This window comes from Haliotis rubra, unplaced genomic scaffold, assembly GCF_003918875.1.
Source record: "Haliotis rubra isolate DU_JTF1 unplaced genomic scaffold, ASM391887v1 Scf919, whole genome shotgun sequence".
NCBI classification, from domain to species: domain Eukaryota; kingdom Metazoa; phylum Mollusca; class Gastropoda; order Lepetellida; family Haliotidae; genus Haliotis; species Haliotis rubra.
In genome coordinates, this window is record NW_025767656.1 from 26,137 (window position 1) to 53,330 (window position 27,194).

Genomic DNA, 27,194 nt, shown 5'->3' on the forward strand with positions numbered 1-27,194 from the left:
CCTTCACTTCTGACACCATGTTTTGTATTGCGCTGGCGTGGATTAACAACATGACACGATAGTGAACTCCTCTCAACTGTATTCAACTTCGGCGGCATAACCACATGGCGTACACACACACTGCGCATGCGTGGTTCCAGAAACTTATACAGGCAAATTCTAACGAACTGTTATCAAATGTAGGAGTTTAACCGAAACGAATATCTTACACATTCCATTTGAGTGATATTATTTCGGAATCAAGTTGAGAGTAATGGATTAAGAAACTCATTATTCCATTCACAACGTCATATGGATTTCGAGCAAAGGCCAATAACTTGCAGACGATTTCATGTTGAGCACGTGCACATGGTCGAAGTAAAAGGTTTACAGTGTGTTGATTTAGATTTCAGTGATTACAAACTGGCTGAAAGTTGTTAATTTTTTAAAGTCAATTAAACGGTTTTATGATATGCTGAGTCTGTCACGGAACTGCAACGTTTTACAGTCAGTAAATAGCAGATTAAAATCACCACATTTACAGTGAAAAACGTTGATAACAGACGAAGGGCGACAACTGATGCACAAGACTCCTTCACCAGAACGACGTTTTCACGAAAAAGTGGTCGAAGTTTTCTCAAATCGGAGATATACTTCGCGCAGCGACAAGTGTTTGAGTGAGGGGACAGACTATTGGTAATCGGCTACACGTATGAAATCCTATGTCAACGAACGACTGACAGGCCGTCACATTACTGCATTTTGTTGTCAGAGCAGCTGGCCCAGTCGTCGTTGAGGAAACGTTAATGCTTTTTGGTAAATACTGGAAGCACACGTGGTGCCATGTGTGCGCCATATTTTGACAATGCACACAGGGCTCGTATTGCATACTGTATACCCCAACAGGAGAACATACCCACCCTACCACAGTAAGCACTAAGACTTGTCACCCGTCTGGGCTATCCGTGGACGGCGCTTAAACCACCGAACACGCTAAACCAACCTGCAGGAAGAATAGGATGGAATGAACCAAGCTGACATTGGACGTTTGAAAGGGGAGTATGCCTTTGAGGATTGTGTTTAGATCAGGATTGGAAGTAATGGGTTCGACTTTCCATGGTAAATGACGTAATGAACAGAAGGGCGATCTGTCCAATCATCTGTGGTCATCAGACGTTCCACGACTAATGAAACCCTCAGTCAAATGTCCCAGTTTCACAGTCAAGCTAGTTAACTCATTGATGATATAAAATGTCAATGGTTGTGACCACCTCATATTGAATAACTTTATATGTAACATATGTTATATTTGGGATTACTGATTCGTATTGTTGGTTCCTGTATAACTTCACTACTGTGATTTTGGACTCAATTTATTTAAGCTTGGAGTCCAGCTTTATGGAAGAATCACTAACTTTATATGTGTATATTTCTACCATTCAATATGCTGCATATGACATTCTCTTACAGACTGGTGACCGGGAACTAGCTAAGGATGTTAACCATTTCTTTCCAAAGAGGAACAAAAAAAACTTCGAAAAGTCCAAACCCGGGATTACAGAGTCTCATGACAACAACAACAACGTGCGCCGTCCTGTCAAAGTTCGACGACCATCTGATGTTTCGAAGGAAAGAACCACAAAAATACAAACCAGTGATCACTCCAAAAACGTGGATACCAAGCCTGATAAAAACAGGAATGTACCTCATCCTTTAAAACAGGCCAGTTCGAAGCCCCACAATCTAAAGAAGAAGGGTATGTTATATTCCTTGTGTACTGCATGTAAATGCTTATCGTAATGGACATCTCATCCTTCAGTGCCAATGGGAATTGATCGCTAATGTAATCTACTATACTTACATTGATTGATAACAAACTCAGTCATACCCAAATCGTCATTATATTTTGGTACAATGGTATGTAACTACGAAAAGAGGCTAACGTTTAATCTGTGAAAAATTATTATTTCGATTCTGAAACAAATAACTCTTCACTGTTGCGTGTGAAACAAAGCCACGGGGAACTGGTTGAAGACACTCAGAATCTACATTTACGGCTTTATATTACAGACAGGGCATGACAGAAGGCCAAATACTATGATTCATGTACTGCGAGACAGTAAAGTAAATCGTGTCTTTGTTTCCGACAGTTAGAAGAAAACCGTCAAGGCTTGTGCCCCGAATACGCGGTGCGACGCTGGTTGTGATGTCCACAGTTGGATATATCGGTTACGTGAACACTGACCGCAAAAGGCTTTCGTTTGTTAGAAACCTAAGATGGCAAGGTGTCCTCACTGTTCATTACTTTACAAAGACTGATTGTCTGATGAAGGCGACAGCGAAGTTGATAACTACACTGTGCTTATCCACTGGCAAAGAACACTCAAGCCCACGTGGTACGTAGACTGTGGCTTTTTCTCCAGTTCGCAAGCAAAACAATTGATATCGGTCTACCGGAGGAATACAGGATGTATTTGGTATGGTTGGAAGGCTTGGAATCTCTAGTTTTCCAAAACCAATATTGCCAGACTTGAAAGTGTCAGGCAATATGTCATTTTGGGGCATTTCCATAGGAACCATGCTATTTTTCAGAAAACATTACTGCTATATAAAACAGAAAATGTCTTCACTATCAATAGCGAATGCATGTGCTGATCCAAGCACCGGACTTTGTAAAGCGTTAAGGTCAAGGTCAAAGGTCAAGGTCAAGGTCACAATAATTCTGTGTCCTTCCATTCTTTCTTGAAATTCTATGTTTTACCTCGCATCTTTCTTAACTGCCAAGTATGGTATAAGTACAGCACCATGTATTTGGTACCAAAAGACACCTCACAGACCCGGTTTTCTGACAAAGTACATTTCAGACCAGTAATTGTTAAGGCAAGCGGGATTCAGGGCGTTTCCATGGTTACGATGCATTTTAAATTGTATCAAGAATGCATTATTAAATATCATGACTTTATGTAACTAAAAAATGTTTTTCAAGAATGTTTACGGCTGTTTATGATATCCTGCTCCCCTGGATGAAAAATACGCTTGAATAAACACCTGCAACGTTAAAGGTCAAGATCACAGACATCAATTCTGTATCAAATTGGGTCTAAAGTTGAATATTTCCTAATATGTTGTTGGTATGTCAACACATAGAAGACGAACTACATTGGTTCAGAGCTTATAGCCACTATTTTATAAAACGAAATGTTACCATATAGAGTGATTTGGGGGGAGGGCGGGGGGGCCTAGGCAGCTAGTAACCTTGAAGGTGGCACCACAATTATAATTTTATTTGGTAACCCCAGTGTGTCCTAACAATTACTAGTCTGAAATGTATTTTGTCAGAAAGTTGAGTCTGTGAGGTGTCTTATGATAGTAAAGACATGGTGCTGTATTTATATCATCCTCACCAGTTAACAAGTTCAACAACAAATAGATTATTGTGACCTTGACCTTTGACTTTGACCTTGCTGTTTAACTCGGTTCGGTGGAGCTGTGCATGGATCAGCACATGTATCCTCAAACTTGATAAAATCACTATTCATAGTGAAGATAAATTCCATTCTCAAATGCAGTAATGTTCTCTGAAAAACAGCATGGTTATCATGGAAACGCCCCAAATGACAGTTTCAAGTCTGGCAATACTGGTTTTGGATAGAGAATCCAAGCTTTCAAGCGGTACCAAACACATCTTGCTTTACCTCTGGTGGACGTGTTTCCATTTTTGACACCAAAAGCCGCTGCTCTATTGACTAAATTTCCTTCAGCCATTACCTCAGTGACATTGAAGATGGAGCTCTGCATTAAGCATGGTCCTGAATCTGGCCTTCTTAGAGTGAAATATATACTATGATACAGTTTTCACGTTACGGCATGAACTGTAAACACGTTCATCAAACATTGTTTCAATGACTTCTCCTATCCATTTCTGTTTCCCAGATCCCCGTGTCCTGAGGATGATATCCGATAGTGTTAACGGAGTGAAAGTGTACTTGACAGCCAAGCAAATTTCAATACATCGAGGCAACAAACGTAGAGTTGTACCAGTGATTCGTCCATTGGATTTACAGATTATTCCTGCAAAAGGGTAAGTTGATGAATAAAGCATGATTCTGTATGACAGGATCAGCTATGAAATAGTAGCAGCATATATATCCTCACAAAAAATCTCTCTCTCTCTCTCTCTCTCTCTCTCTCTCTCTCTCTCTCTCTCTCTCTCTCTCTCTCTCTCTCTCTCTCTCTCTCTCTCTCTCTCTCTCTCTCTCTCTCTCTCTCTCTCTCTCTCTCTCTCTCTCTCTCTCTCTCTCTCTCTCTCTCTGGTAGGAAGCTGACGAACACTGGTACATTTACAGTGCTGATTTTGGGTAACGGGTCATTTCACCCCAAACACTTTCACCCCAGCAGTTTCACCCCTAGTCGTCTCACCCGGGTTGTTTCACCGCATACATTTTCACCCCATTGAGAGGTTGTTTAAACCCAGCAAATATATCATCATTATCAACTATAAAATGGTTTCAGTATTATATTAATCTATGTATAGCGTCGAAACAGCATATTCAGATTGTTTGAATAATTATATCAGTTCATATTGGCTGTGTTGGAACGGGTGAAGTCCTTCAGTAACAAAGGCAAGTAACTGGGGGACAGGAATGAATTTGTGGAGAGTTCCTTGTCTGTATACTGTGTCAAGAGGTGAAGAAGCTTCTCGTGGATCTCCTTGAAATTCTGTTTATTGTCTCTTGATATAAGACCATTCTGAACCAGGCGCACTTGGGTTTTCACTTGATCAGCCTCACTTCCCGAGAGTGGCACAAGAACATAAAATGGCAATGTTATTGGCCATCTCAACACAGGCACAGTAGTATTTACCTGATTGTTATATAAACCTTGCCCAATTAGGATTAACAGCACTAATACCATTCTCCATGTATACTCAGTTAGTTGGGGTGAAACAGCTCTTGATAAGGGGTGAAACGACCCCTGATGTAGGATGTACTGACCTAGTTTGGATTTGGGATGAAACAACCCGGATGGATCGACCCGGGTGAAACGACCCGGAACCCTGACTTTGCATACTGTCTTCTATAAATACAAGGAAAGCTTGTATGTTCTTTAAACTTTATGTATGGTCATCATTTCCATCGTTATAATTAGTGTAACATTGGTTCTTAATGTTCTAGAATATACAGTATTTTGAATCGTGGAATATAATCATTGTTTAAGTTGTCACTTTTAGTAAAATAACGCAACCGTTGATGTCATAATTTTGAAACAAGAAACCTGTGGTGATGTTATGTTTAGGGAGATGTTTCAACCTAATTATTTGTTACTTTCAGATATGTCTATTGTAGCTGTCAAAGAAGTAACGCTGTCATTATCCTGAGTACACCATACTGGGAGAATCGGACAGACATTATCCCGACTCCTGTCAAGAGCTTAAACCACTTTGAAATCCACCCATTTAGTAAGCATATGTTGTTGATATCATTCCAAGCTCTAGCATACGATTGTACACAAGTACCACAGGAATGCGCTTGATCTGTGGAAGATATTCATCTATTATAAAATCACAAAGGTTCTGTCCATTTTGTAATACTGTAGAGAATGAATTACACTTTCTATTTCTTTGTCCTGCATATAGTGATTTAAGGCAACTGTATTTTCCACAATGGCTACAATCAAATATTAATGCTACAAACCTGTATTCAATACTTTCATGTAAAGCATCCCTTTTACAATATAATGTAGCTCTATTTATTTATCACGCGCTTATAAAGAGATTCAATGTAACGTGTGTGTCGCATGTTGTATATGTTGTACATATCATACATATTTCTATTGTATATGGGCCTCTGGCCTTCATGCAATAAACTGATTGATTGATTGATTCACTTGAAATAGATGCTGGACGACCCTGTGATTATGAGATTATGTTGTCTAATATTTCACCAACGTTGCCTGGCCGTAATTGACAATAGTAATTATGTCTATTAGAGTCCAGCTTATTCCTCTGTGGCTCATATGGACTCTTGATGCTGGAGCGTGGACTGTCTAAGGAGGACACGATACTGGTTAATGGGAGATGTCTACACTTCACGAGGTCCAGACATATGATGTTCGCCATAATGACCAGACTCAGTACCACGTGTGTATAATCATTCAGTAAACATTACTGCGGTCATGATCTGTTTTGTAACTTTACTAGAGGATCCTATCATACATTGACAGTGACACTGAATAGAACACTCTGTATATTAATAAGCAGCGCTTTGTTTGTTTGCGTCCAACAGGTTCATCGCCCAGGTAAATATGAGGGAAGGAAAGAGACAAGATATAAGACTGGAGAAACTGCCAAAACCGGTCGGCAAATTTAGCATAAAGGTGAGCAGATACCTACGCTTCCAACTGCAAGTACACTGCACAATTGGATTTGCTTAAGCCACTTGTTTTACCTATCATTATCGAGTGATAAATTGATTCTAAGACTCCGTCGGTATTTTTCGTCCTTGGACATTGTTATATCATGTACCACAAAAAATAAGACACATGCGAAACATACCTTTATCCCCATTTATTATGTCTATATTTCCAAAGATAATGTGAAAACTATTACAAAACGTGAGTCTTTTTGTATGCGTTGCTTCTATACAAAGCATTCAAGTTTGTTTTGTCAAAGGTAATTTTATATGTATCATGGGCTTGTTGCCTAAATATACTGAATATCATTATGTCTGTCTGTGCGTCTGATCACGTGCACAATTTGATATTTTAATAGTCCCATTTTGCTAACATTTGATAAAAGCAAAACATAATAATACTACACAATAAAAGAAAATAACTACCATATATAATACAGATGATTCGAAAATGAAAGACATTGCAGATAGCTGTTGTATATGTTTGTTTTTATGCAGATAATATGTTTTGTGGTATTTTGACTACAACGCGATTTTTATGAAAAAAATAGTATAAGTTCCCCTACCATCAGTCGGTTTCTTTCAGGTACTGCCTCCTGGGCACAGAGTCAAGTGAGGACACAGGTAGTGACAACATGGGATTTCAAACGCATGTGTAGATATCAGATATGTGGACGAAGACACACACTGACATATAAACACGAGAACTGACACATGTTCTGGCAAAAATGTGTGAAACATGTAGTCAAATGCCAATGATATTTTTAATTATGCAACAAAGAAACACTTGATATTTTATTGTTCCAGCTCGATATTGTGAAATGTTCAACGCATTCTCTCAACTCAAATTTAAATGAAGACCGTTTGCGGGTTTTTATTTTACATATCGCCAGCCAAGTGAAGCCCGGAGTAATTCACATTATAAGATAAATCTATTATATTCTCTCCACTGTCATGAAGAGCAGTGCACAAAATGAACAACACGAAATACAATATAATCAGTCAGTCATGAAGCTGCGATAATCAAGGATGCTGAAGATTTATACATTTCTTTTATGCGTTTGATACTGATATGAAGCAAGACTACTTAGGTAGGTAGGTAGGTAGGTAGGTAGGTAGGTAGGTAGGTAGGTAGGTAGGTAGGTAGGTAGGTAGGTAGGTAGGTAGGTAGGTCAAAGTCCTGTCACGAGATCTAGATATAGGTCATCGTACTTTGATGTCGGTTGACATTCTGGGTCTGTAACTTTAAAATAGCTTATGGTTGAGTTCGTGGGTTGTGTGGTTAATAAAGGAAACCACGTGAACGACGTGTATACATGTTCATGATTATAATACATGGTATACATGTTAGTTAAGTTAGTTCAGCTACGACCAATACCAGTCGACTAATTTAGAGATAAATTCACATTTTAAAAATTTGAATCCATTGTTACGACATCTGAGCTGTCGAGGGAAGTACTTAGTACGATCACATTACATCAATTGAGACTGAATTGAGTTAGTTCAGTCCCATCTTGGGACATTGTAGGTCAATAACACATTCCACGGTATTGTTGGTTAAAGCAGTCAATTCACCAGGTTATATTTTCTTTGCTTATCTGTTATGAATTCATATACATAACTTTATCAGTATTGCTGTCTTCTTGAAAGATAAGACTCGTAAAAACTCCCTTATCGTGTAACTTGTGTATCTGATAGCTACAATTCACATTATCGCACTTCGGAGTTTACCGGTATCACTTTTCATGAATTTTATCTGATTCCAGCCATGTTTTATTTCTTAAGATAATCTTTTACCTTCAGGCCGCCTATACCAAATGCTCCGTTTTAAAACAAAAAGAGTTCAAAATTATTCTATTTCAGCAAGTATTTGACTTTGAAATGATTTAACTTTGTCTGTCTATAGTGTTGTTTGTGTTTTCTTAACCTTTATGTCATTTTTAATATTTAATCATGTGACCACTTTCAAACGTAAAAAGAATTCCTTTTGGGGCAATAAAGTATTGTCATTGTTGATATTGTCATTACTTCTGCTTGATACAAAAAAAAACTATTTTTAGTGAAAAACCTACTTACATATATTCGCCAGGTGTAATGTGTCAAGCTGAAGCCCACCATGGAAGTGTTTCTGTGAAATATGTGTAGACACACTGGGGAAACTAGGAGAAGCCCTCAAACCTCCGACACATTGTCACTGGCTTCGTTCGTGTTATGCGTTTACGTGTGAGAAAGTGAGTGCACTATGATTTTCCTCAGCATCAGTGTCAATAATATCCCTGTATCACTGGTGCCTGTAAATTACCGTAATAATCTCGGCCAGGCAAAAAACTGAGATTATGAGAAACGGCGAGTGATAACACATATTATATATCTGTGCCTTACCATAATCAACAAGTAAACATTGTAGCTCAATAACAAAATACACGATATAGCTTGTTTTAGCATTCAGTTCAACAAACTAAAGAAGTTGTATTAGTGTGAGGTGGGTGGTGAATGTAAAGCATATACTGGAGGTGAAGGTAAAGCACATGTAGCAGGTGAGGGTAAAGTGTATGTGGGAGCTGAGTGTATAACATACTAGTATATAGGAGAGGAATTCAAAGGATATGTGGGAGGTGAATGTAACTAATATGTGGTGATGAGTGTAAAGCTTACGTGGGAGTTGAATGCAAAGCATATGTAGTGGTGAGTGTAAAGCGTACGCAGGAGGTGAGAGCAAATTAGATGTGTGAGGTGAACATAATGAGTGAGTGAGTGAGTGAGTGAGTTTAGTTTTACGCCGCACCCAGCAATATTCCAGTTATATGGCGGCGGTCTGTAAATAATCGAGTCTTGACCAGACAACCCAGTGATCAACAGCATGAGGGTGAACATAAAGCATATGCGGGAGGTGAAAGTAAAGCAGATTTTGTGATGAGTGTTGAGTAGATGTGGGAGGTGAATGTACAAGATATGTAGGATTTGAATGTAAAGCATATGTGGAGATGATTGTACAACAGATGTAGGAGCTGAATGTAAAGCATACGTGGGAGGTACATGTAACGCAAATTTGAGGTGAGTCTCAAGTAGAAATCAAAATCTGCTTTACATTGACCTCCCACATCTACTTTACATTCAAAACCACATATGCTTAACACTCACCTCCTACATTTGCATTACACTCACCTCAGAATCTACTTTGCATTAACTTTTTACATATTATACACACGTATGTTTTACATTCACCTCAAACATATGCTATACACTCATGTCCCACGTTTTACCCTCACCATCGACTGATTAGAAGTCAGATATATTGATAGAGAGGACAGACAGAGAAAGTATAGATGTTGTAATGTGCAGACCATTTAGTAATGGGAAGACCGCCTCCGTGGTGTAGTGGTTAGAGCGTCCGCCCGGAGAGCGGAAGGTCGCGGGTTCGATCCCCGACAGCGTCATACCAAAAGACGTTAAAATATGGTACTTGTTGGTCCCTGCCTTGTGCTGGGCATTAATGGGTACAACAAGGACTGGTCGGCTCGGAGTCAGTATAATGTGTCTGAGTGGGGTATTCATGCTTCACTGCGGCATGGTATCTCAGTGGGCTAGCACTATAAAACCAGCTAGGCTGGGCTAGTACAAGCAGCCGCACATACACATACACACGCATGCACGTCGTCATATGAGCAAAATATTCTCAAGCACGACGTTAAACCCAATTTCACCTCACCCAGTAATGGGAAAGTTAGCAAGAACATATATTTTCATAGTATGCACTAAAATGTTAACCAGATTACTTAAAAGCAATAAATCTATCAGAGGATTAAAGATTTGTTCTATCGAGCATCTATTAGCGCAGTTTGCAGATGATACTTCCTTAATGTTAGATGGTACTGAAATATTAATGAAAATATGGAAATGTAGAACGTTAACGCCGTTTGGACTTAACACAGTGCTAAAATCCTTATTGTTACCAAAACTTAATCTTTTATTTTCTACCGTTCCTACACCACCCGAAACTGTAATACAAAATGTTCAAGCAAACTGCTTTCGGTTTATTTGGAACGAAAAACCCGATATGATTAAAACGAACAGGGTAATATGCAACATTCCGGACGGGGTTTCAAAACTCCACTTGTAAGGGATGTTATTGCGTCTCAAAAGATTGCATGTCTTAGACGATTGACCTTCTCGAACACAATACACAAATTATCTCTTTACGAATCAAATACTATTCCTAGTAATATTTTAGAAATGGATGCAATCTATATAAGAGATAATATCATTAACAACATAATAAATCCCTTCTGGCGAGATGTTTTATCGTCCTGGGCTCTATTCCTGAACAAACATATCAAAACACGAAAGGATGAGTACTCACAGTATATTATATGGTATAACAATAATGTTAAGATTGATAAAAATGTATATTTATTAAACAATGGGATGAAGCCGGAGGAAAATATATCAACGATTTGATAGATCAGGATGGCCAAATTCTTTCATACCTTGATTTCAATAAGTACAATATTTCCTGTAATTATTTAACATTTTACGGGGTAAAAAATGCATTGAATGAATATTTAAATAAGCTTGATTCTGATGATACTACCCCATTAACAGAACCAGTGTTGCCATTTTTATATTCGTTTGCTCCTGAATAGCCCAAAGGGCTCAAAATACTACTATAATGTTTTATTAAGATCCAAGTTTCAGAAGACTTCAGCCAATCAACAATGGGAGAAAGATATAGTAAAACAATATATAGATATGGAATGGAGGAATATTAACGAAATTCCATTTCGATCAGCTGATAGTGTTCAATTACGGTGGTTTCAAAATAGAATTATTAACCGAATCCTTCCAGTTGGAAAATATTTATTTAAGATTGAATACTTAAACTCTCCTGTTTGTACAACTTTTGATATGTTCATAGCAGATATTTGTCATGTTTTATGGAATTGTGAAATTGTGAACTCAGTCTGGATTGAAGTCCAAAACTGGATAAACAGCAAGGCGGAAATCAATATACAGTTTACTAAAGAAACAATTCTGTTGGGCTTTCCTTCAAAATGGAATGACCCCTAAAAACGTAATCTGTCTCGTAATAAAAAACACAATTTTCAAAGTTTATCTTAAACGAGGAAAACTTTCCTTTGATTCGATCCAGAGAGAGTTAACAAATTACTATAACATAACAAAAGCCATAGCTTACTTTAACTGTGATTACAGCAAATTTGTTAAATTTTGGTCCAGTTGCCATAAACTGTTTGTTTGAACCATTCTATTCAATTACCCTTTTCAATGAAACTTTGTTTCTCGACATATGACATTGGTCCAGTTGCCATAAGCAGTTTGTTTATGAACCAATTTATTCAATTACCCTTTTCGATGAAACTTCGTTTATCGGTGTTTAACATTGGTCCAATTGCCATAAGCTGTTTGTTTGAACCATTCTTTTCAATTACCCTTCTCGATGAAACTTTGTTTCTCGAGGTATAGCATTGGTCCAGTTGCCATAAGCTGGTTGTTTGAACCATTCTATTCAGTTACCCTTTTCGATTGAACTTTGTTTCTCAATATATGACATTGGTCCAGTTGCCATCATCAGTTTGTTTCCAATGAAACATATGTTAAATGACATATTATGACAAATATGATTTGCTGTACAACAAAAAAGGGGAATAAAAATAATATATATATTTTTTTAAAGTTAACTAAATCTAAAATAACATCTAAAAGAACCTTTGCAGCTTCCCTACGGCGTGACGCCATGACTATCACAAATTGGAGATAAACTTCACAGAGCTAATGCTGTCAGAGTGAGGAGACAGTTTGTTGATAATCGGCTACACAGATGGTACCCTACTACGATGTGTCAAATAACCTCAAGATGTATCCACACAGCTGGACGAGTCGTTGTTGGGCAAACGTATATGCTTTCCGGTGAATCCTGAAAGAAAATATAATGTGTGCGCCATATTTTGTGCACACGCGGCTCCTACATTTACACTCAGCTCCCACATATGCTTTACACTTACCTCCAACACATGTTTTACATTCACCTCCCACATATGCTTTACACTTACCTCCAACACATGTTTAAAATTCACCTCCCACATATGCTTTACACTTACCTCCAACATATGTTTTACATTCACCTTCAAGACATGTTTTACATTCACCTCCCACATATGCTTTACACTTACCTCCAACATATGTTTTACATTCACCTCCAACACATGCTTTACATTCACCTCCCACATATGCTTTACACTTACCTCAAACATATGTTTTACATTCACCTCCAACACGTTTTACATTCACCTCCACATATGTTTTACATTCACCTCCAACATATGTTTTACATTCACCTCCCTCATATTCTTTACACTTACCTCCAACATATGTTTTACATTCATCTCAAGCATATGTTTTACATTCACCTCCAACATATGTTTTACATTCACCTCCAACATATGTTTTACATTCACCTCCAACATATGTTTTACATTCATCTCGAAATCTAACTTAACACTCACCTCTTACATCTACTTTACACTCACCTCGACATGTACTTTACGCCCACCTCTTACATATGCTTTCCACACCTCTTACATCCTCTTTACACTCACCTGCTACATCTGCTTTACACTCATCTCGACATCTAACTTAACACTCACCTCTTACATCTACTTTACACTCACCTCGACATCTACTTTACGCTCACCTCTTACACCTACTTTACACTCACCTCTTACATCTACTTTACACTCACTTCCTACATCTACTTTACATTCACCTCTTACATCTACTTTACACTCACCTCTTACATATACTTTACACTCACCTCTTACATCCACTTTACACTCACCGCGACCTCTACTTTACACTCACTGCGACATCTACTAACACTCACCTCAACATCTAGCATACAATCATCACAATCACAATCATCATTTAGCATACAATCATCACCTATATGTAGGATGCATCCATTACCAACATCCTCGCTTTTCCTGCATCACTTCATTGCCTTGATGTAGGATGTAGTCGTCATCAATTTGCTACGATTTCCTAATGTGCTTGTTTTTGCTAACAAAATGTACAGCAAATCGTAGCAAATTGTACAGCAAATCGTAGCAAATCTAGCAAACAAAAGCACATTCCTGGAATTGTGAGGTACTTTTTGTCCCACTGGATTTCCTGGGTTTGCAGTGGGATGGAGGAAAAACCGGCCTTCCAAGGAAAAAATGGGAGAGTATTGGGATAGGATTGGGATTTCCATATAGACATTTAGGAAGTATAAAAATATAGGAAAAATTCAACATGCCCCTGAAAAATGAACTGTCACAAGACCAAGTCCAAGTATCATTGCCGGTCGTCAAACCATTGTCACAAAAGGTGACTCGAGATAGATCGAAAGTAGCTATACCCGGTAGTACATTGCCAACCATCCAGGACTTCAACAACCGCCTGGGGAAGATCGAGACTCATGCGAGGCAAACCACGAATATGTTGGTCGAAGTCTTGTCTAGGCTGGACATCGACGACGACGACGATTCCAAGCTCCTCCGTGAGGAAATGGAGACCAATTTCGATATCCAGAAATGTGGCAGATAGTGGAATCGAAAGGGGGCTACATTTCGCTATTTGCCGTATTCCTCTGGAAGGTCGTTCACAAGACCTGGAAGCACAGCACACCAGTCCACGAAGAGTAGAAGACGTCCAAACCAGTTTCCATGGTCCACACCTTCGTGCACCCCTTCCACATGCACTAGGGGAGAAAAATAATATCTATTCTCGATAGAAGCTATTCCCGCTCTTGGAAGCAGCAACTTGACTTCTCGATCGTCTTTCGTCTTCGATATGGGCGAGTGGCAGATTTTGACCCAGCCAGACAGGTATCAGATCGAAAATGGGGTTGGTGGTTGCTGAAAAAATGGGTAGCCCTAGCGAAAATGAGATCCTTATAACTGTTGTCAACGTCGCCAGTCGCTACAAGGAAGCCAAACCGTTGACAACAAAAGATTCGAACGAGGTCGCCAAAGCCTTTGAACGCATATACAAACGCAGTCGTTTGACATGGTCTACCGTATTGGAAGTCGATCCCGGACGCGAGTTCATGGGAGCCGTGTCACAGCTGCTGGCCAAGCACAAAGTCCAAGTGAGACGAGGTATAGCGGAGCTCACCGTAGCCAAGCCATAGTCGAGAGATTCAATCGCACCTTAGCCGAACGCCTGTTCTCGCACCAGTACTCGCGGGATTTAATGGATCCCCAAAACAGAAACACGGAATGGGTCATATGCTTACCTCAAGTGGTGGATGCCATCAACAACGAAGTCACCAGACTTGTGGGCAAGAGACCTGTCGAAGCCATCAAAATGAAATCTGTCGAATCATCGTCGTCAGCGGCACGTCGCGATAAAATGGAGAAAACATTACCGGACCCGGTTCAGCTTTAGGTACTTGTACCAGCCGGGAGAATAGGAGGGAGACAGCAGAAAACGCGCCACAGATCCGATATGGTCCATGAAAACGTACAACGTAGACTTGGTCGACATCAAAGATGGCGAACCGAACTTGTACTACTTGCAACTCAGTAGTAGTATATACAATGATGGTACAGGATTAGGGCCTCCCCAAGGACTCAATTTTTTAAATTGAGATCTCGGGGGGACCTGTCCCGTACCATCATTGTCTACACTACTCTCCTCGCCGACCTGTGAGTGAGTTTATTTTTGTACCGCTTTTAGCAATATTCCAGCAACATCACGGCAGGGGACACCAGAAATGAGCTTCACACATTGTACACAAGTGGGGAGTCGAACCCGGTTTTTTTCCAGCGTGGCGAGTGAACGCTTTAACCAAAAGGCTACCCTACCGCCCCTTGCCGACCTGTGATCAAGGACTGTCAAAGCCTGCAAATGTCTTTCTTTCTGCGTGAGACTGAGACACATGGGTCCATGAGCAGTGGAAAATCTTGAGTAATGTCACACCTGAATCATTGTATGCGTGTTGCCAGCGAACAACGTCCAACACGAGATTGTGCAAAATATGGTATTTGTTTGTTTTCTTCTGTGACCAAATATGGGTTCTGTTACTCTTTCTCTGCTGGCAGCAAAACATTTCAACATATTGTTTTTGTCTGCAAAAGCTATTTTTTACAATCGTATGTGTCTCTTTACAGTTCTACATGGGTGAAACAATTGTATCTCCACAGCAAAAACACCATTCAAACTGTGGCGTAATTTATGCCTAATACTTTGTACAGCTATTTTCTTTCCACTTTCAGGCTGCTGAAAACAATATTTTCAGGCTAAAGAACAAAATATTCTGATGTACGCACATCAAAAGACCACACTAACGGGTATCTGGCGGTTAATATCGTCGAAAATACGTTTAATTCTAAGATAACCGTCCCAGAATATGATATTGAGAATGATAATGTGAGAGGAGCTGATATAAATAAACGGCTATCTTCACTTAATTTTTTTTCACTAATCGTCCCCTTTACGAGAATCTGGTTTTAAAAATGTATTGAAATTGCCAGTTATATTCCAGTAGAATAAGTGGGTATCACCTTTGCTACACAGCATGAGCCTTGTGACTTTGTGACCCATCTGTACACTTTAGAAAAGGATTGTGATCCATCAACAGCCGAGTTCTATTGCAAGTATCTAAATACCTATTCCTCTGTACAACTAGGTATGTTTTCCGAGGAGCATCGAGTTACGTGGAGGTCATATAACAAGTTGGTGCCTCTCTTAATTGCTCTAGTTAGCTGGAGGCTCTGCGCAGCTGAGCTAAGTATGCAGTCGGTACAGAAGGTGTTCTGTCAGGAGGATAATTCAGAGAGGAAGGAAACTCAGATCAACGAAGCATCGAAGAAACTTTCTTCCCGCTTGACGTGTGCAGTGGAGGCAGCATTGACCAACGTGCGATTCTTTGCTTACAACCCTCGCACTAAACTTTGTCAAACTTCGTTCACGTCTTCATTTAGCAACAGTTCAGAAAAAACACTGGATAATGTACACGTGTACACAACACGCTGTCCCCACATCAGAGGTTGTTTATTTACGTTATTCAAACTGGAGGTGCATTTGAAGTGAATGCTTTCATTCCTGTGTTTCATCTTCTTTGCGAAAGTAATAAGACAACGTGCTCTGATATTCCAAATTGTACGACCAATGACTTTTCCTGTGACGTCATCAGTCTCCAAAAAATATGATTTGGATAAAATATATGATGGGTTGCATCCATTTTACGATAATATTGATTGACACATTTGACTTCCATGTATTTTGTTTCTGCGGGACTAGATAGAAACATGTCAGTTGACAGTATAGTTTAGTAAGAAATGCATTTGTGAATCAACAATGGACCAATATTTCATTACAGGTATAAACTACAAGATTACTTTTCTAAATAATCAGCCACGTAGAGGCAGTTGAGTTCCGGCTCTAACGGCCAGATAAGCTAATTAGAAGATATAAAACGAAATGGACAACACTGGTTTGTTTGGGAATGATGTCTTGCTGACACGGAGAAAAGGATTTTGTAAAGTGTAGACCCTTTTTTAATGGGAGAGTTTACAAGAAATATATCCATATGTCTTGCAATTCTTCAACATGAAAAATATTGACCTAGTAGTTTCATAGCCAACACTATATGTAGTTGTAAACATAATATCAGACTGATTGCAGTTAATGAAAAAGACGTGAAATTTCTTTCCTTCAGGGTGAGTTCATGGAAAGAAAACTTCATGAACAATAAGACCAGCACAACTTTATAATATGATGTACAAAGGTGATGACCAAATGGCCATTAACAGGCATGATATCGACCTTAGAACATTTCGTGTACGTACTGGCCCACTATTTTTAGAATTGTAACAGAAAGAGAATCCTGGCAGGAATTAGAGAGTGAAATAAAGGAATGTTTCAATGTTTTTGAACATTTAGCAGAAATACATTTCAGAATGTTTCTGAGTACTGGCATCAAACATTTATGCCTATAATGAATCAACGAAAGGCCCTTCATAAATCTCGAATTTTGTAGGTGAACACGCCACTTGTGACCATCAGTCCCAAGCAGTGATGTCAACAATGCTGTCCATATTCTTTAAGCAAGCAGCTGACATTCCATTTGAGTGATATAATTTCGGATTCAAGTTGAGTGATTGTATATGGATTTAGAAAATCATTATTCCATTCACAACGTCCTGTGAATTTCGTGCAAACGCCGATTGCTTGCAAGCGATTTCATGTTGAGCACGTGCACATGGTCGAGGTAAAAAGGTTTACAGTGTGTTGCTGTACATTTCAGTGATAAAAAAGTGGCTGAAAGTCGTTATTTGTTGTAAGTCAATTAAGCTATTTTGTGATATGCTGAGTCTGTCACGGCGTCGTGCAACTGGAACTTGGAAGAAAACAGTTATTCTAATTCAACTTATTATGTAACACGAGTTCTGATTGGTCAGTGATATAATCAGCATATACGGCTGCAATTTGAAAACCGAGTCACCAAAACCTTTGAATGTATCCCTACACTATTGGGGTAACGCTGGTTTGCAGGACATTGTCATTTGCAGAAGCCATTGGTCAGTTAACTCCCCTATCCAGCTAAAATGGGTGGAATTTGTGTTAAAAGAGTCTTGGACAAAACAGTGTCAATAATTTAATTTTAAGTTACTTACTCGGAACGGGCTGTTGACCCAACACTGTTAAATCATGAAACAAGATTGTGACGTCATTAAAAGCGTGACGTCACCTGCTGTGACGTTATTTGACAACAGAACTGATAATATAAGGGTAATGCTATTTTTGAGGGCATTATCATTTGCAGAAGCCAGAGGTCTTCCATTAACTGCCCGACGAAGGAGGGCAGTTGAAAAAGACCGAGGGCTTCTGCAAATGATAATGCCCTCGAAAATAGCATTACCGTTATTATTGCTAAAATACATAGAATTTGTGTTGAAAAGAAAAAGGAAACAATAAAGGAATTTGACTGTAGGTTTATTCAAAACCAACTTCTGACGGGGTTGACTGCCCGAATGCAATTTCGTCATCGAACAATTTAAGTGACGTAACAACAGAAAGTGACGATATTCAACCTTGGCCTTTGACAAGACCATAGCCTGCAACATGTCAAACTATGTCAGTGTTCGGTTTTGGTCCAACAACAACGTTAATAGTGCAATTGCTGATATTCGCACCAGCAAGAAAGCCAATATTACCGCTATTTAAAGCGGGAATTCGGGTTGCTGTGACTTGTTTGACCCAGAATATCTGCCAGCCCAAAGCCAATGTCGAATGAACTGTAAGCCCACGCACCCACTATTACGTCACTTGACAACAGAACTGATAGTGGCCCGTCGTTAAGGTTGAGCGGTCCAATATCATTTGCAGCGGCCCGCAAATTTCTGATAATGGGAGGGCCGTTTCATGATAATTCCATGTATTTTAGTTATAATGGCCCGTAGTTGAGGAATCAGCGGGCTGCTCATTTCTGTAACTAAAGGGCGGTTTCATCATAATTCCGTCAATTTATCTCTCATACTATGATCTATTCATCATTGTCAGATTTAGTCTGTGTGCACCTAATAAACATGTGTAGTTTGAAAAGAAAACTACTTTTTCTGGCGATGGTGTAAGTTCAAGGAGTGATATGATTAATCTTTGACCTAGAGGAACTTTGACCTGGTTTAAATAATGAATTTCTTTCACGAAAAAACAGCGTAAAACGAGTTGAATTAGGATGGGGATAACTGTACTGTGTTTGACGACTGACTGACTGAGTTTTGGCTTTACGCCTCTTTTAGCAATATTCCAGCAACATCACGGCGGGGAACACCAGAAATGGGCTTCACACGTTGTTCCCATGTGGGGATTCGAACCCGGGTCTTTGGCGTGACGAGCCAACACTTTAACCACTAGACTATCCCACCGCCCCCCTGTGTTTGACGAATTGGGTACGTATACCGGTGGTTACATAGCCGCAAATTTAACGTTATATCGGCCCCAATTCGTCAAACACAGTACAGTTATCCCCTAAATGTGGCACGGGCTCTTAATGTTTTACAGTCAGTAAATAACAGATTAAAATCACCACATTTACAGTGAAAAACGTTGATAACAGACGAAGGGCGACAACTGACGCACAAGACTGCTTCACCACAACGACTTTTTCACGAAAAAGTGGTCGAAGTGTTATTCACATTGGAGATAAATTTCGCACAACGGCAAGTGTTTGAGTGAGGGTGCAGACTATACAGATGGAATCCTATCTGCACATGTTAAAGGTCACATGCAACCAAAAAATCTAACATAATTAAAACACAATTATCACTTATTCATGACATATAATATACATTGCTTGTTATGAAAAAAACATATAAACAAAATTATAAGCGTATAATCGCAAATCAAAAGTGCAATATTGTGTACTTGGGTTTACTTCCCAAGAAACGAAGCAGCCGGGATACCGAACCCAATCAGAGCGGGTGGGTGTGCACTCAAGTGTAACGGCTGGTTCATTTGCAGATGCCGCCTCCACGGCTCATTGTGTGTGTATATATAGAGATGTTGGGTTTTGTAAATACATGCTCATTTTTTGTGTATAACATTTTACAATCAACAGACATCATAACATGTCATGTGTTCAAGTTTCACACCTGCCTGTCTGTGTAATTACATAATGTGATAGAGACCGAACTCAGGCCATAAACCAATGCATTTTGTTTATGGTGTATAGCCTGATTGGTGTTAAGTTCAAATTGCATGTGGTCAGTGATAGCAGCTGTGTATTGAATATTGTCATTAGCAGACAGACAGGCAGGCGGACACACAGGTGTCAATAAAACAAGACATTGAGTTTTGTCTGTGACAACGACATATCTATATCACAGTTAGAAATTCTGTCAACGCTAAATAATGACATTGCCTTTAAGTATCGAACTGAGAAAGTGACTCGGTAAGAAGAACGTGTGGGGAAATAGACAAATGAAATTATATAAACAGTTAATTTACTGTCATAACATATAAAAAGCTCGGGCCTGTGAGATATCAACAAAACATTAGAAAAATAGCTCACACCAAAGCCTTCACCGAGTATTCACCGGACAACCCGCTTCCAAGCTGCGCGAACCTATTTCACTGCGCATGTGCTATGAGCGCAGCCCAGCTGTTGAAACCAGTTTTCCCCCGAAAAGTCGGGGGAAAGTTAGTGAAACGTTTGAACTCCGATTTCCGATTTTTTTCATCGCGTTATTTCTCAACTTTATAAGTTGAATTTGCATTTTTGACGATTTGTTTCAGTCCATACCGAAAGGTATCAGAATCTGCAAAGTTGTGTTTTACGTTGCATGTGACCTTTAACGAACGACTAACAGGTCGTCACATTACTGCATTTGTTGCCACAACGGCTGGCCCAGTCGTCGTAGAGGAAAACGTTAATGCTTTTTTGGTAAATCCTGGAAGAACATGTTGTGCCATGTGTGCGCCATATTTTGTGTTTCAGGATGACAGCGCACACAGGGCTCGTATTGTATACTAAGTACCCCAACAGGAGAACATAACAGCCCTACCACAGTAAGCACTAAGACTTGTCACCCGTCTGGGCTATCCATGCACGGCGCCTACAACCACCGAACACGCTAAACGAACCTGCAAGACGAATAGGATGGAATGAACCAAGATGACACTGGACGTCTGAAATATGAGCTTGCCTCGCCCGGGATAGTCTTGAGAATAGAAGTGGTAGTATTGAGTTTGACTTTCTATGGTAAATGACGCAATGGACGGAAGGGCGACTTGTCCAATCATCTGTGGTCATCATGGTTCCATGACTAATGCAACCCTCAGTCAGATGTCCCTGTTTCACTGTCAAGCTAGCCATGTCATTAATGATATAAAATGTCAATGGTTATGACCCTTCATAATTAATAACTTTTTATTACCTACGAGGGCCAAAGTATCGGGGTTCATATTGTCATACGATGCCCTAGCCCCCTTGATGCCACAGGGACATATATGTCCTTCCCCTTCAACCCTCACTTTGAAGTCCAATAAAAATCAAAATATCCCACGCACACAGATACACTTTTCAGTTTCGAATTCTGCGGGAGATTTCTTGTTTCTTGCTACCATCCACTATTATTTTAGACAAAGCTCAAGTGCTGAATCCCCAATCCTTCCGATTACACTGTTAGTATTATGATTTATATGTTGCGTGTAGTTAGATATTTTTTCATGAAACTGACTTCAGTATCTACTTTTAGCCTTGTTCAATATCATATTATACGTGGATAAAGGGTTTACGGTGTTTTATTCTTTGAAAGTTTTTGATTGTTTGAATAATATTTACATAAGAAATTGACACATTTAGTGCAGTACACTATATTCTAAACCTTCACACAAGTGTTAGAAGATCAAACGTAGCCATAACTGCAACATGTACTTTAGTTCCTATGATGTACAATAGTAAATGCATTTGGAATAATATTGCAGTCTCATATGAACAGGTAAATGAACGGCGATTTAATTCAACCTTATAAGTAAAACTGATAATATTAATGAAAATGATTTATATATGTTTTGACATATATGCACACATATTTAAAGGAATTGTCTTGTTCATTGCATATTTTTGTGTCGTTTTATAGACAAAACAGTTATGTATATTGATTGGCCAGGTGCGCGTTTGTCGGAAACGTTTTTTGATTCACTATCATTGTTTTCGATAATATAATCAATTCATATTCGAATAAATAATGTTGTGATGACAGTATATCAAACTCTAACTATATTTATACAAAACGTGTTTAAAAATATACATTGTATTAACCATGTCATGTCTTAATTTGGACAAATCTTACATCCATATTCTAATATATAGTTCCATATATAAAAACTATCTCTTTGCATCTTTCATTGCATACTTATGAAGAGAAATAGCTACATAATCATAAACAAACAATTTAATGTTCTACATTTCTGTGTAATTTTATAGCAGTACGTAGATCCAGGACCACGCGAGCGCAATTCTCGCACAATGCTCACTTTTCAAACCATATAAAAATGCGCGCCTGAAAAAACCTCGGCATTCAGGGGGTTAGGGCAAAATATCGCTTTGTCATGGTGACGTGACGTCATGAACAATGCTATAACGTCACGTTTTGTCTGTGACGTTGCGTTCTACATGCGGCGACGGCGGGTAGCCAGCCTATGTTTTCAAGTAGAGTTGGGTTTATTTTCCTCAATTTGACGACTTCGGTAATAAACAGAATATTATATTCGTGCCAATATCATACCATGTTTACGTATTTAAATACCCCTCACTCCCGCTCGGGAAACACCAATATTTAGGCACTCGTGTCGTAAACATAGTATGACATGGGCACTCATATAATATCCTCTATGTATGTATATAGTTCTACCATTCAATATGTTGCATATGACATTCTCTTACAGACTGGTGACCAGAAACTAGATAAGGACATTAACGATTACTTTCCAAAGAGGAATAAACAACCCTTCGAAAAGTCCAAGCCCGGGACTAGTGAGTCTCATCACAACAAAAGCAACAACAGCAACAACATCAACAACAACAACAATGTGCGCCGTCCTGTCAAAGTTCGACGATCGTCTGATATTTCGAGGGGAAGAACCACAAAAATACAAACACCTGATCACTCCAAAACCGTGGACACTAAGTCTGATAAAAACATGAATGTACCTCATCCTTTAATAAAGGCCAGCTGGAAGTTCAACAATCTAGAGAAGACGGGTATGTTACATTTCTCTACTGCATGTAAATGTTTATCGTCATGGACATCTCATCCTTCAGTGCCAGTGCCAGTACTGTACTCTACTATACTTACATTGGTTGCTAACAAAATCAGTCATACCCAAATGTTTATTCTATTTTGGTACAACAGACCACACAACCACAAAAGGAGACAAACGCTTAATCTCTGAAAGCATATAATTTTGATCACAAACCAAATAACTCTTTAGTGTTTGAATCGAAACGAAGCCAAGGGGAACTGGTGGTAGACTTTTTGAATCTACATTTTCGGCTTTTTATAATTACAGACAGGGCAAGACAGAAGGCTAAATATTATGATTCATGTACTGAGAGACAGTAAAGTAAATTATGCCTTTGTTTCCGACAGTTCAAAGAAAACCGACAAGGCTTGTGCCCCGAATACGCGGTGCGACGCTGGTTGTGATGACCACGGGTGGATATATTGCTTACGTCAACACTGACCACAAAAGGCTTTCGTCTATTAGAAACCTAAAATGGCAAGGTGTCAACACTGTTCGTTACCTTACAAAGTCTGATTGCCTCGTGAAGGAGACAGCGAAGTTTTTCAGTAATCTGTGCTTAACCACTGACAAAGAAACCTCGAGACCACGTGGTACGTAGACTGTGTGTACTTCTGATGGTAGTGGACAAGAGAGTCGAGTCCGTTCACTGTAGGGAACTTAATGTCTGTGAGTGAATACAAGCGCGCCGATAGGCAGTACATGTGCGTTGTTTTACAGAAATGTCGTCACATCACCACTTCAATGTTAATTCGCAGGTTTGTTCACATATTCTCTCATGTTTTCACTTGACATGCTGTTAGGGTCAGGATTACACAAGAAACGAGCTTCGAAAATGTTGATACCTAAATGACCTTTAGGATTTACAACTGTTATATTGCAGATGGAGTTGTGCGTTAAGCATGTTCCCGAATCTACCCTTTCTGAATTGAAACCTACACAATGATACATTGTTTCACTCGACGACAAGAAACATTGTTTCAATGATGTTCCCATCCTTCTCTGTTTACAAGAAGAAGAGAGTCGATGTTGCTAACAAAGTGACAGTGTACTTGACAGCCAAGCAAATCTCAATACGGGGAGTGAACAAACGTAGAGTTGTACCAGTGATTCGTCCATTGGATTTACAGATTGATCCTCCAAAACGGTAAGCTGATAAATAACGTACCATTCTGAATAAATGACAGGTTCTGTTATGGCAATAGTTGCAGCATATCCTCACAAATGACCTGTGATTGTGACAGGCAGCAAGGGGCTGTGGTATGTTCTGAGTGCAATATGTCATAGATGTTTCTGGGGGAAGGTTCTCTGTTGCTAACATATTTAGTTTTGCTAACTTCTTCGATTGGCATTTTAAAAGGTGGGAAGTACAATATACGCAACTTCTTTATCTAGTGAGAGTGATAGATTTTTTTTCCGCCGCCATTCCTGCTTGACAACGGCAACAAAAGTGTGACTAGACAAATCTAAACCAAAACAAATAATATTATGCTTGTTAGTTCTTTTGGAGAACTGAGAAATGCTTTATTGAAATCATTGGATGAAACAATAGTTCAATCATGTGTTGGTTTTACACTGCCACCCCTAACGAACCATTGTGGTTTGTTTGGTTATAACTGCAGTCACGCAAACCAAGAAGCGTTGTCAATTTTCAACTGCGTTCGAACGGATATGTGTTGGAACTTGAAACCAGGAATCAGTCCATAAAAGACCTAGGTGTGGAATCAACAAACGTCAAAGATATGTGACGTAATTTAAATTGTATTCTTAAGCTGACTAAGTTTACAATCGATACAAATCAGTATCAGCGTGACACTATGGCAGTACGCAAAGTAGATGGGCAATGCAAATACAAAGGTAACAGAATACAAGAACTGTTATTCCAATAACGACGGTGAGGGTAATAGTCCGGAACAGTAATCCAACTTGCGACTAGGCAGAGTATCCAGGTTATGATGGTCATCATACACAATACTGGTCTTTTGGTAACTTGAGAAGTAATTTTAGATGTAACAATTAATTCCCCTTATGTACCTATTACAAGGACTCCAGAAGATTCTCCAAAATCCTCGATCAGGATAACCGATAGGCTGGTAGTATTCTGCAGTATCTTCCGGAACTCTGTCTAAATATAGCACACCACTGAACCGCACTGGGTATCACATGTACAGTGTATTACACTTGGAATATTGGTACACAATGAATATCACCGCCACAAAACAGGTGTCAATGTCACTTTTCATCACAACCAGAAGTCATTTGACTGGAAGGGACTTGGAAGAACATGAACAGATCAGTCTGAGATAATGATTTTCATGGACTGATTCCTGATTTATATTTTAAATATTATTGTTTCGTTGCTGATCAAGATTTATCTGACATTAATTAACCACAGAAAATGTTATCTGCAAATTTGTATTTTCCGGAACATTATTTCCATTCAACACGGTGAGGGTAATAATCCGCAACGGTAATCCAACTCGCGACTAGCAAGAGTATCCAGGGTATAATGTTGATATCATATTTTAGTGTAAACTAAGGGAACAAGTAACGTGTAGTGATGTTTTGTTTTAGGGACATGTTTCAACCTAATTATTTGTTACTTTCAGATCTCTCTATTGTAGTTGTCAAAGAAGTAACGCTGTCATTATCATGGGTACACCATACTGGGAGAATCAGACATACATTATCACAACTACTGTCAAGACCCTAAACCACTTTGAAATCAACTCATTTAGTAAGCATATATGTTGTTGGTATCATTCTAAGCTGCTACATACAATTGTACACAAGAAGTATAGGGATCCGCTTCATCTGCAGGTTCATTGTATATCAGACACTACACACGAGTAGTTGTGTGTTCTATAGAATGTGACAAAACTTCAAGGGTATCGATTTCATAATACTCTAACATTGGACATATTACCCAATATCCGATTGACTTTCTGAGTGAGTGAGTTTAGTTTTACGCTACTCTCAGCAATATTCCAGCTATATAGTGGCGGCCTGTAAATAATTGTGTCTGGACCAGACCATCCAGTGATCAACGGCATGAACATCGATGGCTTGCGAGCCTGACCACCCGATCCGTTAGTCGCCCTTTACGACAAGCATGGGTTGCAGAAGATCAATTCTAACGTGGATCTTCTCGGGTTCCCAATGAGTTTGTGTTATATTGTGTGATGTATAGTAACAGTACAATCGGTGGACTGCAGGGGTAATACATGTTGTACATTGGTAATATTGGAGTGAACAAGCCCGACATTGTATTAGATTCAACCATTTAAATAATGTGTAAATAACTTAATATTCTCCCAAAGTGGGAGACACAAGTCCAAGTACATCTACTTTATCATCATCCATCAGATTACGTATCAACATTTTGAAGATGATATACGCAAGTACACAGGGTACAATACTGGCAACTTGTTATTTTAGGGATGAAATAAACTGATAATACATATCCAATGTATCCATCAACGTATCTTAGAGGTGCGTTATTTTCTCCCTAGATTGAGTCTTTGCCTCCCTGCTGGCAAGACGGAGCTTGCTTTCAGAATTATTACTTCATTTAAACAGGAAACGTGAACTAGATGTCAACATCAATATTCATATTGGTGTTAGTTTAAAAGCAGCAGTCATAACGGACATTAACCTGTCCCTGTTTGCAATTTGTCATAAATGCTTCTCAAAACAAGTTAGGTGGCTGGGTTGAGTTGTGACTCTCTCTCGTGATATTTGTTTTGTCAAATTTGAATAAATAGCCTAAAGAAAGTAGTGACTGTCTGCCGATGTTTGGTAACTTGAAATAGATGCCTGACGACCCTGTGATCTGCGATTATGGTGTCTAAAATTTCACTATCGTTGCTTTGTCGTGATGATACCCTATTTGTCAAATACCCCAGACACGTTAGGGTGGAGAAGGCTCACCCCTCAAGTAATAATAGATCAGTCCGGTCAGTCCTAATTACCCCAAACTCCCCTAATTAGATAATC

General features: G+C 39.2%; 1 long non-coding RNA gene across 1 annotated transcript; it reads left to right on the forward strand.

Annotated features, from left to right (window-relative positions):
- The first annotated feature begins 4,513 nt into the window (after nucleotides 1–4,513).
- On the forward strand, nucleotides 4,514–25,287 carry LOC124264292. Its single transcript, XR_006895090.1, has 3 exons — nucleotides 4,514–4,592; nucleotides 14,090–14,094; nucleotides 25,276–25,287. It is a non-coding gene; the product is annotated as an uncharacterized LOC124264292 (long non-coding RNA).
- The last annotated feature ends 1,907 nt before the right edge of the window (nucleotides 25,288–27,194 follow it).